General features: G+C 49.9%; 1 pseudogene; it reads left to right on the forward strand.

Moving 5' to 3' along the window:
• Positions 1–681: 681 nt before the first annotated feature.
• On the forward strand, positions 682–12810 carry LOC128828464 (vesicle-associated membrane protein 3-like; annotated as a pseudogene).
• The last annotated feature ends 4323 nt before the right edge of the window (positions 12811–17133 follow it).

Here is a 17133-nt window from a genome sequence, read left to right on the forward strand (position 1 = left end):
CAGTCTTATTCAACATATTCATAAATGATCTGGAAAAAGGGGTAAACTGTGAGGTGGCAAAATTTGCAGATGATACAAAATTACTAAAGATAGTTAAGACCCAGGCAGACTGCGAAGAGCTACAAAAGACTCTCTCAAAACTGGGTGACTGGGCAACAAAATGACAGATGAAATTTCATGTTGATAAATGCAAAGTAATGCACATTGGAAAGCATAATCCCAACTATACATATAAAATCATGGGGTCTAAACTAGCTGTTACCACTCAAAGAAAGAAAACTTGGAATCATTGTGGATGTTTTTCAGAAAACATCCACTCAATGTGCAGCAGCAGTCAAAAAAGCGAACAGAATGCTGGAAATAATTAAGAAAGGGATAGATAATAGGATAGAAAATATCCTGTTGCCTCTATATAAATTCAGTGTCCTATTTAGAATTGTGTTCATAATCAATATTGAAAGGTGGTACAGCAAGCAAATGATAAAAAGCCAAAATACAGGATATATTGTAGATCAGGGGTTCTCAACCTTTTTCTTTCTGAGGCCCACCCAACATGTTAGAAAAACTCCATGGCCCCCATGTGCCACAGCAACTGTTTTTCTGCATATAAAAGCCAGGAATGACATTGGGGGTAGAAGCAAGGCAATTGCCCAGTTCCCTGTGCCATAGTGGTTTCCCACCATGCAAAGTTGCTTTGGCTTCAGCACCATGCAGTGGGGCTTTGGCTTTCTGTCCTGGACCCCCCAAGTCTAATGCTGGCCATGCTTTGTGGACCCCTGAAACCTCCTTGCGGCCCCCCACAGGGGGCCCCAGACCCCTGCTTGAGAACCACTGTTGTAGATGTCTTATGTGTACAAACTGTAGATGTACTGTTCTTTTTCCTTCATGGGGGGAAATCAGACTCTTGAAAAGGGTACAGTAGTCTGAAAAGGTTGAGTCCCACTGCTCTACAGTGCTTCTTGCACCTTCTTCTGAAATATCTGGTACTGGCCACTGCCTCTCTAGTCTGTGGTGAACTTTTAGGAAAACAAGCAGCGAATGTTGCATGCTTCCAGTGACTGACACAATCCTTTTCTGAGTTCAGTAGCTTCCAAAAAGAATTTAAATTCCCAAGTTCAACCAAGGGAAAATAGTGCACACAAGCTCATGTGCTTTTTATTTCAAAGGCGGGGGGGGGGGGGGGGGGCGGAGATCCCTAAACCCATGTTCTTGGTCAATCAAGAGCAACAGTACACTATGCTCTGAGCTATAGTGCCGCTCTTCTCTCTCCCACCTGCTTCTCGGATCTCCAGTGGCATTGCAGCCATTCGTTAGTGGTAAGTTTGGAACCACTGTCTGAATTCTATGGCTAAAGCTTGCTGCTCAAGCCTCACTCCTCCACTGCAAAAGAAATCTAACTTTTTTTCTTCTGTTGCATATTAGCTCCTTGGGCATGTTCCACCTTTCTTTGTTATGACCATTGGTGTTTACGTTTATATTCACTGGTTTGCATACCGTTTGTTTGCAAATTTCCAAGCATACTTCTAGGTGATATATAAATGTAATTAACGGTATGATATCGTAGTGTAACTGTCTCTACACTGCAGGTCAACAAGTGGCCCTGGAAACTCAAGTAGTGCCTCTGGCAGTAACCGTCACCTTGAGCAGACACAACACCACGTAGATGAGGTATGGTTCTTGTATAGAGCAGCTTTACCATTCCTTTGACCTTGGGAAACCTGACAGAGGGAAGACACATGGAAGTGCTGTGTGGGCAAAGAGTAAATTTGTCTGCTTCAGTGTATGAACCAAACACTAGAATGTCTTCATCGTTTGTCCCTCTTGTGATCTGAACTATCATCTTGAGACTCATTGCAGGAAACCTGTGATACTTCCCAGGTGTTGACCTGATCTTGCAAAGATGACTATCTTGTGAGCTAATGTGTTAACTGCATGACTCCAGTTGGTTTCTGACAGAGAATGAGCTTTGCTATGTGGAAATCCACAATTGCCAGGGGTTTCTAGTTCTATATCAAAACTACGGCAAACTTCCTGCATGAGCCAAAAGCCATCCTTGGCTGAGAGCCTCATTTCTTTCTGGCTGGATAGGGTAGCACATCACTTCCTTTTCAGAAGTCATAGGTGCTTTGTGTGTCAAAAGAAACATTGTACAGTAACTCCTCGCTTAATGTTGTAGTTATGTTCCTGAAAAATGCTACGTTATGCAAAACGATGTTAAGTGAATCCAGTTTCCCCATAAGAATTAATGTAAAAGGATGGGGGAGTTAGGTCCCAGAGAAATGTTTTTCGTCCGACAAGAAACTATATTTTAATTTTTATATGTGTGTGTGTGTGTGTGTGTGTGTATATATATACACACACACACACACACACAGTATAAGTTTTAAACAATTTAAACAATGTACGCAGCAATGATGATTGAAGCTTGGTTGAGATGGTGGAGTCAGAGGGTGGGATATTTCCCAGGGAATGCCTTACTGTTAAATGATGAACTAGCACTCTCCTGAGCCCTCAAGGATTAACACATTGTTGTTAATGTAGCCTCACACTCTACAAAGCAGCACAGATGCTGGGAGGAGACACAGCATGGCAGAGAGAGACTGTGTCTCTGTGAGAGAGGGAGAGACAGATCCACACACCCTGTGTGTGTGTGTGTGTGAGAGAGAGAGAGAGAGATGTGCATTGTCCCTTTAAGTACACTCACCCCCACTCTAAGTACACTACCTTTTTAAGAAGATTGGCAAGTTGAGACAGCAGCTGCTTCCAGCAAGCTCCCTCTGTCCTGAGCCCTGTCATATCCCCCCTTGCTCTGTGGAGATAGGGTACAGGAGCAGGGGGGAGGGGGACACCCTGACATTAACATTCCTCTTCCCCATCACCCCCATCCCCCGCACAGCAAGCAGGAGGCTCCCGGGAGCAGCTCCAAGGCAGAGGGCAGAAGTAGCATATGGCAGTGGGGGAAGGGACAGCTGAACTGCCCAGCAATTGATAGCCTGCTGGGCGGCAGTCGCACAGGGAACTTAGGGAGGCTGCTGGTTTACCCTGGTTCCAAGCCCCATCAGCTAGCTCCAATAGGCTGCTCTTTCTGCAAGCAGTGGACAAAGCAGGTGGCTGCCAAACAACATTAGAAGGGTTTCAGAGTAACAGCCGTGTTAGTCTGTATCCGCAAAAAGAAGAACAGGAGTACTTGTGGCACCTTAGAGACTAACAAATTTATTAGAGCATAAGCTTTCGTGGACTACAGCCCACTTCTTCGGATGCATATAGAATGGAACATATAATGAGGAGATATATATACACACATACAGAGAGCATAAACAGGTGGGAGTTGTCTTACTAACTCTGAGAGGCCAATTAATTAAGAGAAAAAAAAAAAAAACTTTTGAAGTGATAATCAAGCTAGCCGAGTACATTAGAAGGGAGCATTGCGCAACTTTAAACGAGCGTGTTCTCTAATTGATTAGCAATATAATAATGTTAACCGGGATGATGTTAAATGAGCAGTTACTGTATTGTTCAAATGCCAGCTGTGGCTTCCATAACTGAGTTTTTCTTATACAGTGATGACCCTTCTCTAACATGCTAGATTGTTAGTGGAATACTTTACTTTCAGTAGGAGTAAGTTTATAAACAAAGCTTCTGATATTGAAACCCCAAGGCAGGCATTGGGAATCTCCAATTCAATTACTTAGTTCCACAAATCTTTTAGCTAATATAAGAACCTAAATTCAGTATTGTCTACTCTTAATCCAAAAGGCAATATCTTCTGCTTTATTTAAAAACAAACGCTTGAATGATGTTAATGTTCTAAAAGGTGTCTGTCAGGATATGCTGCATGCTTAAAGTGTTTGAGGAGATGAACATCTAACACATGAATAACTTACTGTGACTATTAAATCACTGTAGGTGATTGGCATCATGACGGTGAACGTGGACAAGGTTTTGGAACGAGATCAGAAGCTGTCAGAGTTGGATGATGCACTGCAGCGGAATTTGAGACCAGTGCTGTCAAGTTGTAAAGAAAGTATTTGTGGAAGAACTATAAGGTAACCATGACTTGAGTATTTCCAATGCAAATTAATGTCACTAAGAACTATAAGTTGTTGAATACTACATAAAGGGAAAGAAATCCAGATAACTTTAAACATGAAAACATATGGCCAATTTCTGCAGCCTTTACTCATGGTGAATAGTATTTAAGATTACAACATACGGTCCTTAATGAGCATTTGGCTTAGTGAAGTAGATGAACTTTCCAAAAGTTGGGTGGCCTGGCCAAGTTCCTTTACGCAAAACGTTCTCCAGGCCAGAAATGTGGCTAAGGATAAATGAATGTACTAGTTTAAGGTGTTGGAGATCTAGGAGAAAGAAATTCAGTGCTATGGACTGAATGACGACAACACACACAGCAGCACAAAGAACCTTTAGTCTCTTACAGTCATGTGTGCTAATTACAGGAAGGCCTGGAAGCCTACTCTTTATTTGCTGAGAAGCCAAGACAGAGTGGAAAACATTAATTTGTAAGGCAGGGGAGTAGTAGTTGGGTCTAGAGAAGAAGCTTTTGCCCTCTTTTAAAAATATCTAAGTGAGTTGTTTGTACTAAATTATGTGCTTTTTTTAACAGATATGGGCAGTATTGATAGCATTTGTTCTCATTGTCATCATCATCATCATTGGTAAGTGTTTAGCTAAAGCACTGTTTTGTCAGTAGGACTAGCGTACATGGGGCATAAGACTGTAAATCGAATGCAAAAAGTTGTTAATGTAACACACTCTGGTTGTGACTGCTAGTACATAGGTCATAATATTCAAAAGTTAAGGTTCACACAGTAACGCTAACTTAGCCATATTGCATGCCTGACATATGCAGTAGTTCAAAGTAGTACTTACGCTGCTAAATTGATGTTTGAATGTAATCTGTGTGATGTGGTGAAGTTATGTCTTCTGTGGGAACCTTAACTGTTGAATCTCAGGCTCTTGTGCATTCAGCAGAAATGGGATCCCACAGGAGACTGGGACCCCTGAGTCCCAGTCCCAGCTCTGCGAGTGACTCTGAGCGTGACCAGGTCACTTGACCACTTCTTTGCCTCAGTTTTTCAATCTTTAAAATGGGGATAATGATGCATACCTCACAGGGGTTTCCAAAGAGTAACATGAAATGCTTTGAGAACTTAGATGACAGGAGCTGTGGACATACACCTTTCTCAAATTCATCTTTCGTGATATTTCTACATTTATTAATCCTTTAGACTCCAGGTTCAACATCCTTATGTCACTTTTCTTTCTTGCAAAGCAGTCTGGCCCTCTTCTAGTGGGTCACACCCTTTTCTTAATCCCCAAATGGGTACTCCAGCCAATCAGACTACCCTTGCTGTCTTCCAGCCCAGAAGTCAGGCAAAACAAACCACAAAAAAAGTAGGGAAGTTTCATATGAAACTCCTCCTCCAATCCTCAATAGTGCTTAGATAGCAAGGTAGTTAGGACACGTCTACACTGTAAATTTACCCCTGTGTGCCATTGTTATAACTATGTGTTAAAAATCCACACCTGTGAGCGACGCAGTGACACCTACCTAACCCCTATTGTAGACAGCGCTATGTGGACAGGAGAGCTTTTCCCCTCAACATAGCTACCGTCTCTCATGGAGGTGGAGAAGCTCTCCCATCAGTGTAATATTGTCTTCACTGAAGCGCTACAGCAGTCCAGCTGCACTGGTGCCACTGCAGGTCGACACTTAAAACCCTGCCCTTAAACTCAGTCCAGGCAAGAGCCTTGATCTGACTAGCCTCACTTGACTGCAGGAAACACCACTGACTTCATGCACTAGCTTTCCTGCTGGAGCAGAATCCTGGGGGAGGAGGAGGAGGACAGACAGTTCTCAAGGATTCATCACCAGTGAACAAGCTGTTTAAACAGAAATATATTGCAGTAGAAGCTTTAAGAGGAAAGAAATTCATGCTCCCTTCTTTGATATCCAGATTTCACTTGTCCCAACTTCTGAATGTTGCCAGATGTACCCGTATGTATACAACAGCCACGAGCCCATCATTATAACTGGTAACAAACCTGTAAATACAAACGCAAGTGGAGATGTTTCTGGTGGGTGCAAGGAAGACTGTGGATTCATATTCTGGCCATAGTAGAGCTAGGGAGCTTCTGCCTAGTTACACTGCTTGGTGTTCAGCTGTTTGAATTTGTGATGTAGCTGTTAACAAGCTTTCCAGCAGGATTCATTTACTCTCCAGCTCTGACAGCATATTCATTTCTCACCTTTGGGCCTGTGTAACACAGTCTACAGCAACTAATTGTGATGCTACAAACAGAATTGTGACCATAGGTGAGAAATACTTGGTACATGAATTCTAAAAGCTAATCCTGTGCAAGAATGAAACTATGGTAAAACAAACACAGGAAATTATTTAGAATTTCCTTTTGTTGAATATTTTGAGTGTTCTTCTTCGAGTGCTTGCTCATATCCATTCCATTAGGTGTGTGCGCGCCGCGTGCACGATCGTCGGAAGATTTTCTACCCTAGCAACACCGGCGGGTCGGCTGTGGAGCCCCCTAGAGTGGCGCCTTCATGGCGCTGAATATATACCCCAGCCGACCCGGCGCCCCCTCAGTTCCTTCTTACCGCCCCTGACGGTCGTTGGAACTGTGGAGCGCGGCATAGCTGTTCTCCACTCTCCCTAGCTTAGTTAGTTATTCGCAGTTGTAGTTATAGTTATAGTTCTAGTGTTTGTAGTTTAATAGTTAAATAGTTTAAAGTTGTTAGATTTGTTATAATAGTCCAGGGGACTAAGGGGGTCGTCGCCCCCTTTCTCCCCCGGCCGCGGGCCCGGGCTCATGCCCAGAGCTCCCGGCTTCAAGCAGTGCGCCTCCTGCGCTAAACCTATGCCCACGAGCGACCCGCACGACTCCTGTCTGAAGTGCCTGGGAGAGTCCCACCAAACAGATAAGTGCAAGATCTGTAAGGCCTTCAGACCAAGGACCAAGAAAGAGCGGGACTTTCGGCTCCGGCAACTCCTGATGGAGGCGGCACTTAGCCCGGACACTCCTTCTACGAGCCAGGCCCAGGCACCTAGCGCCTCGGTGCGCAGTGCCCCAGCAGCACCGGCAATGCCGACAACGCGGGCGGTGTCGGACAAACCTCCCCGGCACCGGACCTCGTCGGCACCGCAGCAGGCACCTCGGCGCCGGTCATTATCCCCGGGGCATAAAAAAGCCCATAAGACGGGGACCTCTGTACCGAAGACGCCGGCTCCCCCAGTGCCGGGGGTAGAGCCGAGTGCGCCGGTGGAGCACCGGAAATAGGTGCCTCCAGCACTGTCGACTCCGGCACCGAGGCCGTTGAGTCCGGTGCAGATAGCGTCTCCACCGAGACCGGCGGTAATACAACTCCCGTCGACTCCGGAGACCTTCGTGGCGGCGAGAGACTTGATAGCTCTCACGGAGCCGGCACCGCCTCAACCACTGGCACCGACGGCACCGTTGACCCGCCCGGTCCAGTCAAGGGGGAAACCTGCCTTGATGCGCCCTCCATCACAAGGGCTGGAACCTCGGCACCGGTCCAGGTCCAGAAGCAGGTCCCCACGCCGCTCGCAGTCCCAGCACCGAATATCACCTCGGCACCGGTCGTACTCGCGGCCAAGATCTTCGTCGCGGCACCGGTCTACGTCTCGGCACCGCTATGATCGTCGGCACCGATCAACGTCGAGACGTAGTTCTCGGCACCGCTACGGTCGACGCTCGACGTCGAGAGGCCGCTCCCGGCACCGGGCATACTCCAGGTCCTCGTCGAGGTCCAGATCCGGCTCCCGGCACCGACGAGGTCATCGGCACCGATCGCGGTCCCGGCACCGTTCGCCGGCACCGCGCAGAGATAGATCATCTCCGGACCGGTACCGTGCGGCACCGCAGCCCACGGGGGTCGTTTCATCTCTCTCGACACCGCCATGGCCGTCAAGATCGGTGTCTCGCTCCTCGGAGGACCTGTCGAGATCGGCATACCCCCCTCAAGGGCAAGCCGAGGAACGGAACTTGGGCCATTGGCAGGAGATGGCAGAGGACCACTCTCATGGACCATCTCACTGGTCATTTTGGACCCCGTGGGCGTACCACCAGGAGCAAGGGGCTCCAATACCATCGACCTCTCACTCGGGTCACTCGGTTAGAAGGGCCCCAGAATCCACCGTCTCTCGGCCTCCGCCAGGGGGCATGGAGGCTTCCGTGTCCACGCCACCTGACACCATAGACCCGAGTACAGGTGATGCTCCGGCCCAAGAGCAGGGGGATCAGGACCCCCCCTTGGATCCAGTACCACCGGAGGCGTCTTCCTCCTCCTCTCCGGATGAGGCAGTGGCGGGCACTTCATGTACGGGTCCCCCTCCGATAGATCTTCGGGCTCACCAGGATCTCCTGCGTAGGATGGCCCGTAATATGGACCTGCAGGCGGAGGAGATAGTGGAAGTACAGGACCCTATCGTGAACATCCTCGGAGCGGATGCCCCATCGAGGGTGGCGCTACCCCTGATCCGCACGATACAAACCAATGCGGATACGATATGGCAAACTCCTGCCTCTATCCCACCCACAGCGAGAGGGGTGGAAAGGAAGTACTTTGTCCCGTCTAAGGACTACGGGTACTTGTATACCCACCCCCAACCGTGTTCACTGGTGGTGGAATCAGTGAACGCACGAGAGCGCCACGGCCAGCAGGCTGCAGCGCCTAAATCAAAAGAGGCTAAGCGGCTCGATTTGTTTGGCCGTAAGGTTTACTCAGCCGGAGGGCTGCAACTTAGAGCGGCGAACCAACAGGCGCTATTGAGCTGTTACAATTTTAACTCCTGGAACTCTATGGGGAAGTTTAAGGAGTTGATTCCCCAAGAGTCCAGGGAAGAGTTTGGAGCCATGGTAGAGGAGGGTAAGAAGGTGGCTCGGACCTCCTTGCAGGCCTCCTTGGACATAGCAGACTCAGCTGCGAGGACCCTGGCTTCGGGTATCGCTATGCGGAGGATCTCCTGGCTTCAAGTTTCGGGTTTGCCTCCGGAGCTACAGCAAACCCTACAGGATCTGCCCTTTGAGGGACATGGATTGTTCTCGGACAAGACGGACTCTCGCCTGCAGAGCCTCAAGGACTCGAGAACAATCATGCGCTCCCTGGGGATGCATGTTGTGGGCCCTCAGCGCAGACCATTTAGGCCGCAGCCTCAGCACTTCTACCCCCCCCCGCCTCGTCAGAGACAGGACTCGATCCGGAGGCGAGGGCGAGGTGGTAGAAGAAGGTGGGCCGGCCCTCAACCCGGCCAGAACCAGGGGACACCTAGACCACCTTCAGGCCCCAGGCAGAACTTTTGAAGGTGCGGTCGAGGACGGCGCCCCAGTCATCCCCCAGGATCCAGCCCCCTCCTTTCGGGATCGTCTCTCCCACTTCCACCGTGCTTGGTCCCTTATAACTTCGGACCGTTGGGTCCTCCGCACAGTGGAGAGGGGATACACTATCCAGTTTTCTTCTATCCCCCCCTCCCACCCTCCTTCCCCGTCCCTCTTCAGGGACCCTTCTCACGAGCAACTTCTTATACAGGAGGTTTCCACGCTCCTTGCTATGGGGGCCATAGAGGAGGTTCCAGTAGAGTTAAGGGGCAGGGGATTCTATTCCCGTTACTTCCTGATCCCCAAGTCCAAAGGAGGTCTGCGGCCCATCTTGGACTTGCGCGGACTCAACAAATTCGTAGTAAAGTTGAAGTTCCGCATGGTCTCTTTGGGGGCCATTATCCCTTCCCTCGATCCTGGAGACTGGTTCACCGCCCTCGACATGAAAGACGCATACTTTCACATCTCAATTTACCCACCTCACAGACGCTTCCTGCGATTCGTGGTAAACATGGTGCACTACCAATTTGCAGTCCTTCCCTTCGGCCTATCCTCGGCCCCAAGAGTGTTCACGAAATGTATGGCTGTCGTGGCAGCATACCTTCGGCGGCAAGGGATACAGGTGTTCCCGTACCTAGACGACTGGCTGGTACGCGGTCGCACCAAGGAGCGAGTTCAAGCTCACGTCCACATAATAGTGCACACATTCAACGAGTTGGGCATCCTACTCAACAAGGACAAATCCACTCTAGAACCTACCCAGAGAATAGAATTCATAGGCGCAGTTCTAGACTCCAGACGTGCACAAGCCATCCTGCCAGACAACCGATTTGGCACCATCACGAGCCTCATTCAAGGGCTCCAGGCGTTCCCAACTACCACGGTGAGGTCGTGCCGTACCCTGCTGGGTCACATGGCCTCCTGCACGTACGTAACCAGGCATGCCAGACTTCGGCTTCGCCCACTCCAGACCTGGGTGTCGTCAATATATCGACCAAATCGGGACAGCCTGAACATGGTGGTCACGGTCCCGATCTCGGTCCTGACCTCCCTCACCTGGTGGCTAGATCACAATGTGGTCTGCGAGGGGATGCCATTTCACGCCCCACAACCCTCTCTGCACCTGGTCACAGACGCTTCATCTCTGGGTTGGGGCGCCCATCTCAACGAACACCATACCCAGGGCCTGTGGACTGCACACCAGCTAGCCCTGCACATCAATGTTCGGGAACTGATGGCGGTGCGCCTGGTGTGCCAGGCATTTCTCAACCTCCTACGTGGCCGATGTGTGTTAGTTCTCATCGACAACACCACGGCCATGTTTTACATCAACAAGCAAGGAGGAGCACGTTCGTCAATTCTATGCCAAGAGGCCATTCGCCTGTGGGACTTCTGCATCGCCCACTCAATCCATCTCACGGCATCGTTCCTCCCTGGAGTCCAGAACACTCTAGCGGACCGACTCAGCAGGTCCTTCCAGACGCACGAGTGGTCTATCCGTCCGGACATCATACATTCCATCTTCCGGAGGTGGGGGTTTCCCCAGATAGACCTGTTTGCATCTCGAGACAACAGGAAGTGCCACGTGTTCTGCTCCCTGCAAGGTCGAGCTCCGGGCTCCCTCTCGGATGCGTTTCTCCTTCCCTGGAAAGACCACCTATTTTATGCCTTCCCTCCGTTTCCTCTGGTCCACAAGGTACTGTTAAAATTGCGCAGAGACCAGGCACAGGTAATTCTGGTCGCTCCAGCGTGGCCGAGACAACATTGGTACACCACACTGTTGGAACTCTCGGTTCAGACACCGATCCCGCTTCCGTTGTGTCCGGATCTCATCTCTCAGGACCACGGCCGGCTGCGTCACCCCGACCTGCAATCACTCCACCTCACGGCGTGGCTGCTCCATGGTTCACCCAGGCAGAGCAGCAATGCTCGCACTCTGTCCAACAGATTCTGCTGAGCAGTAGGAAGCCCTCAACACGCACCACGTACCTGGCCAAGTGGAAGCGGTTCTCCTGTTGGTGCGAACAACGAGCCATGTCCCCGTTGCAGGCACCCATTCCTCTCATTTTGGAATATCTCCTCTCCCTAAAACAGCAGGGGTTGGCGATATCTTCAATTAGAGTTCACCTGGCCGCTATATCGGCCTTTCACCCAGGGGAACTCGCGTCCTCGGTATTCTCTAACCCGATGGTCGTTAGATTCCTCAAGGGCTTAGACCGGATGTACCCACAACAACGTCAGCCCGTTCAGACGTGGGACCTCAACCTGGTTCTCTCCAAGCTCACAGGTCCTCCATTCGAGCCACTGGCCACCTGTTCACTTTTGTACCTATCCTGGAAGACAGCCTTCCTTGTAGCCATCACCTCAGCAAGGCGCGTTTCTGAACTCAGGGCGCTTACATCCGAGCCCCTTATACAGTTTTCCATAAGGATAAAGTGCAGCTTCGTCCACATCCTGCCTTTCTCCCTAAGGTGGTTTCTCCTTTTCATATCAACCAGGACATCTTTCTCCCGGTCTTTCATCCCAAACCACATGCCACTCGCCAGGATCAACGTTTGCATTCCCTGGACGTACGAAGGGCCCTGGCCTTCTATATTGACCGCACAAAGCACTTTAGAAAGACGACACAACTCTTCGTTGCAGTGGCCGACCGAATGAAAGGCTCACCGGTCTCCTCACAACGCCTATCCTCCTGGATTACGTCTTGCATCCGGACTTGCTATGACCTGGCAGGTGTCTCAGCACCGCACCTCACCGCTCACTCCACGAGGGCCCAGGCTTCCTCAACGGCTTTCCTGGCACAAGTTCCGATTCAGGACATTTGTAGAGCAGCGGTTTGGTCATCAGTCCACACATTTACAGCTCACTATGCACTAGTGCAGCAGTCCAGAGACGATGCTGCTTTCGGATCAGCGGTTTTGCACACAGCAATGTCTCACTCCGACCCCACCACCTAAGTTGGGCTTGGGAGTCACCTAATGGAATGGATATGAGCAAGCACTCGAAGAAGAAAAGACGGTTACTCACCGTTGTAACTGTTGTTCTTCGAGATGTGTTGCTCATATCCATTCCAAACCCGCCCCCCGTCCCCACTGTCGGAGTAGCCGGCAAGAAGGAACTGAGGGGGCGCCGGGTCGGCTGGGGTATATATTCAGCGCCATGAAGGCGCCACTCTAGGGGGCTCCACAGCCGACCCGCCGGTGTTGCTAGGGTAGAAAATCTTCCGACGATCGTGCACGCGGCGCGCACACACCTAATGGAATGGATATGAGCAACACATCTCGAAGAACAACAGTTACAACGGTGAGTAACCGTCTTTTCCGTAGCTCAAGTCTTTAAGTTGCAGGGTTGTTTTATGCCTCTTTGATGTGGGGGGAAGAGGACTGTCGTTTTTCCAATCCTTATTTTTCTGTTATAGTCTGGAATGTGTCCTCATGAGTTACAAGAAGAAATGCAAACCTGCAGAAGCCATCTCTCTCCTTCAAACCTGCTGTATTCTCAAGCTCTCACCTACTGATGTATAAAGCAAAATTATTTTGATTAGTCATGTGATAACTCTCTCATGTATAGGAAATGTGCCTTTATTTAAAAGTTACACTCCTAATTTTAAAATACTAATAAGCACAGCCCACAACTTGCACAGTGCTTTGGTAATCTTGAGTATGGGCTGGTGAAGAGGATTTCATGTTTGCATTTCAGAATCTAGAAGCAATGTATTGTTGCCACTGAGTACTGCATTCTAGATAAATGTGAAGAGTATGTTTGGGTATCTGTCCTCTTCACTGTCTCCTTCATGCCGCAATTTAAAGGTGTCTCTTCTGACACACTACTAAAGGAATGGGAACCAAATCTTAAATTTGTGCCTTCTTGGAAGAAACTCTTAACACGTCTGCCATTTGAACAGACTTTCCCTGCCTTGCCTCTTACTCCATTAATGCCTTCTGACTAGTTGTGGAAGAGCCTGCCACCCTTGTAAACACTACTTGTCATTCACTACTGTTTTAAGAATATGCAGTTAAATTCTATTATTGAAGTTCTAAATATTTGAGCACTGAACCGTTAGTGCTGCCTTGTGGTATTTGTGATTAAACCTCTATAAGTTGTTTACATTCTCTTCAAAAGACAGTCTGTCACTTTTTGGTGTCAGTTTAATCTGAAAGAGTACCTTTAAAAATGTTTAGTGTTTGTAATGTAGACACTTACCAAAGTTGGTTTTGTTTGAGGTTTTTGTCTTTTGCCAAAAAGTAGATCAGTGAAAACTTTTCTCTGCAAGCCAGCAAAATGTTTCCAGAGTAGAATCAGTGCCAAATGTAGTTTAAAATTTTATATATATTTATATGTAATCTGTTTGCATTACTTCACAAATTATCTTCCCTCTAAACTAGTCCCCTGAGTGAGTGTTCCCTTAGGACTTCAGGAAAGGCTGGTAACAAACGCCGTTGCCTCTTCCCTCTTAGAGACAAACTTTTTAGGTATGGGTGACTGCTCTCTATGAGGAGGGAAAGAAATAACTTGGTGCTTCACACAGAGTCACCACTGTGTGTACCCTCTAATTTGTCGATTTCTAATTTCCTTCCAGTCCTTGTTTCTACTTCCTCTGTATAGTTTTTCCTTTCTCTTGTCTCTTTTTTCCTCCCTTACTTTTTGGGGTAGATTTGCAAGTAGCTACACTGTGAAATTGATTCACAAACCTAATCGACATAGCCTACTTCTTTGAGTGTTGGATGTTGCTTTGGCTGTTATCACAAAAAATGAGCTAGACTCTGGAGCGACAACTACCAGAAAGATGTGACAGAGCGCTCAGAGGGTGGCTAAGCCCAATGGTGGATCTGCCCTCTAAACACCTAGCAAGAAATATTGGCCTCTTTACCCCAAAGTACAAGATGCTTTTTGGTAGTGAGTGTTGTGGAAAGTTGCTCTGTTGGCTTATAATTAACTATCTAAGGCCTTGCCTGTTTGGTTGAGGATGAAGAGGGAGAGAAAGGCAAGGATTTCTGTGCCTAATGAAGTATTTTAATTTCTGCTCTATCTTTATCACTGCAGTGACTTCTTTAAATGTACAAAGTCTCTAGAAAAATAACTCTACTGTATGAATGCACCATGGACCAGTAACAAAGCTAACTGTACAAAAATGTAATCTTATTTACTCACAAATTAAGAAACTTTTTACTATTATGTTTATGCTGCAGCTTTTAAAGAAATATCAACTCTCTGTACTAGTTCCTACATTGTCAGAGGTTTCTAAATGTATGTCACCAGGGAGGCGTGTGTCCCTGCACTGTGTTGGCCTTTGTAACGTTTAATAAAGTGGCTGTTGAAACTACCATGTGTTCCTTGGCGTGTGTGTGGGCAGGCGGGCGGGGGTGTTAGGAAGAAAGGTCTCTGCTGCCTTGCGCTGCTGGGGAGGCGGCTGCACCTCCTGGGGGGCGGCCGTTGAGGGCAGAGTGGCCCATGGACGGTTGCTGCGCTGGGCCAGGCTGTAGCCCCGGATCCCCGCCCTGGATGATGGGGTGGGGGGAGCTAGGCGCTGAAGCGGCAGCTCGAGCCCCAGCCAGTAGCTGGTTCCGGCTCCAGTTCTAGCCCCTGAGGGGGTTGGGGGCAGGACTCCCTGACAGCTGCTCTGTCCCGCCCCCACTCGTCTTGCCCTATGGGAATGTGGGGGGAGACCAGCCTGGGGTCCAATGGGAGGCAGCTGCACGGTGAGTCGGAGGCCAAACCCGCTTGCTGTGGGGCCACGTGAGGCTCTCAGGAAGGGGGAGAGAGACCCGCTAGCGGCTCGAGCCCGGGGAGTGATGGGGGGGCAAGCTCTGGGGGCTCTACCTATAGAACCGCCGGGCTAAGGGCAAGGGCTGTAACTCTCCAGCCTTGGGGGGGGCTCTATAACCCCTCCTAGGAGCTGGGGTGCAGGTGAGGGGTTGGGAGGCTCTTTAAACCCCCCTAGGCTGGAAGTGAGGGTTGGGGGGGGGGCTCTATAACCCCTCCTAGGAGCTGGGGTGCAGGTGAGGGGTTGGGGGGCTCTTTAACCCCCCCCCCCGGGAAAAATGAGACATGGACTTCCATTCACCCTGTACTGAATTGCAGCCACGTCTGGGGTGGAGCGCAGTAGCTGCATAACAACACACAGCAACACTGCACAGGGATTGCCTGCCCAGCACTGAAATGCAGATACCTCTGGGGTGGAGCGCAGCAGCAGTGTAGTAACACAGCAACACTATACAGAGATCACTAACCTGGCACTGAAATGATGCCATCTCTGGGGGGGGAGGTAGAGTGAACAGCCACAGAGCGACACTACTCACAGTTTAGAGCAGAGTGTGAAGAAGACTCTCACTTCCATTCGAAAGCTCTGGGGGAGTTTACAGAAACAGAACATGCTGTTAACCTGAGCTGAACAGCAGCCAGGACCCAATAGATTGGGTCAGACAACAGCTCTGCCAGGAGGGATTTGTTCCGATTGATGGAGGGAGGGATGGGGCAGGGAGCCAGTCAAGCCTGGGGAACAAATTCCTTCTCCAGGACGCTTTGCTCCAGGATCTTGGAGCCCAGGCTCTATGGCCATTAATTACTGCACCACCCAGCCGGAAGGGAAGGGCTGGGGCAGGTCTCTGCGCTCCACATGTCGCAAGCAGACAAGGCAGAACGAACCATGTCACAGAATGAATCAATTGCATAGCCTGGACTAGAACCCAGGAATCCTAACTGCCAGCTCTCTGCTCCAACCATTAGCCCCCACTCCGCTTGCAGTCAGGATTGAACCCAGGAGTCCTGATTTCTAGGACCCCCGTCCCCGGTTTCTCTAACCCAGTGGTTCTCAACCAGGGTTACGTGTGCCCCTGGGGGTACGCAGGGGTCTTCCAGGGGGTACATCAAGAGGCTACATAAAAAGCATTAGCGAAGTCAGTACAAACTAAAATTACATACAGACAATGACTTGTTTATACTGCTCTATATACTGCTGGGTGTGTTTTGTTATAGGATTATAGTCTGTTAAAATATGTGTAGATTAAACTCAATGTGTAGTTTGTAAAGCTATAGCAGCAATCCAAGATGGAGTCTGAACTGCCATCTTGTGACCGCCATCTTGTTGTTTACTGTTATCCTGGCCCAGTCATAACTGGATCCAACCGGTTTTTCCCGCCTTTGGCCACTCCAAGGACAATTTTACCTCAGACTGTTTTCCACCCTTGCTGGGACTGTACCATATTTTCCCGCCACTAACTGCAGAAAGGGACTGAGCTCCCGGCCGAGTGGTGCAGTGCGTCCCAGTCACTGTGTGCGCGGCTCAGGCCGTCCCAGCACGTTCTGGGGGAAGTGACGAGCGAGGGAAGGAGACGTTCCATCGAACCCGCTCCTGCTCCTGGGTACCACACGGGGCCTGGCTGCGGGGGCCGAGTGGAGGGGGGCTGAGGAGCCTGGCTGGGGGGGGGAGGGGGGCTGGGTGGAGGTGGGCAAGAGACTTGACTCGGGGGGGGGCGAGGGGCACTGCTGGGGGGGGCACTGGTTGGGGGGGACTTGCAGCTCGGTGGGGGGCCCTAACCGGAGTGGGTTGAGGCCCCACTACCCCAACCCAGTCCTCGCTTTAACCCTGCAAGGGGGCCCCTCCTCCCTCTGCGCCCCACGTGACCGGGTGGGGGTTCAGTGGGGACCTGCGTGGCCCTGTCACCAGGCACAGGCCCATGGGTGCCAGGCCCGGCCCCCGCAGCGCCAGAAGTGGGGGGCTGCAGCGTTCGGCCGTCATCAGCCTTGCAGACATCGACCCAC

This window comes from Malaclemys terrapin, chromosome 23, assembly GCF_027887155.1.
Source record: "Malaclemys terrapin pileata isolate rMalTer1 chromosome 23, rMalTer1.hap1, whole genome shotgun sequence".
Classification (NCBI taxonomy): domain Eukaryota; kingdom Metazoa; phylum Chordata; order Testudines; family Emydidae; genus Malaclemys; species Malaclemys terrapin.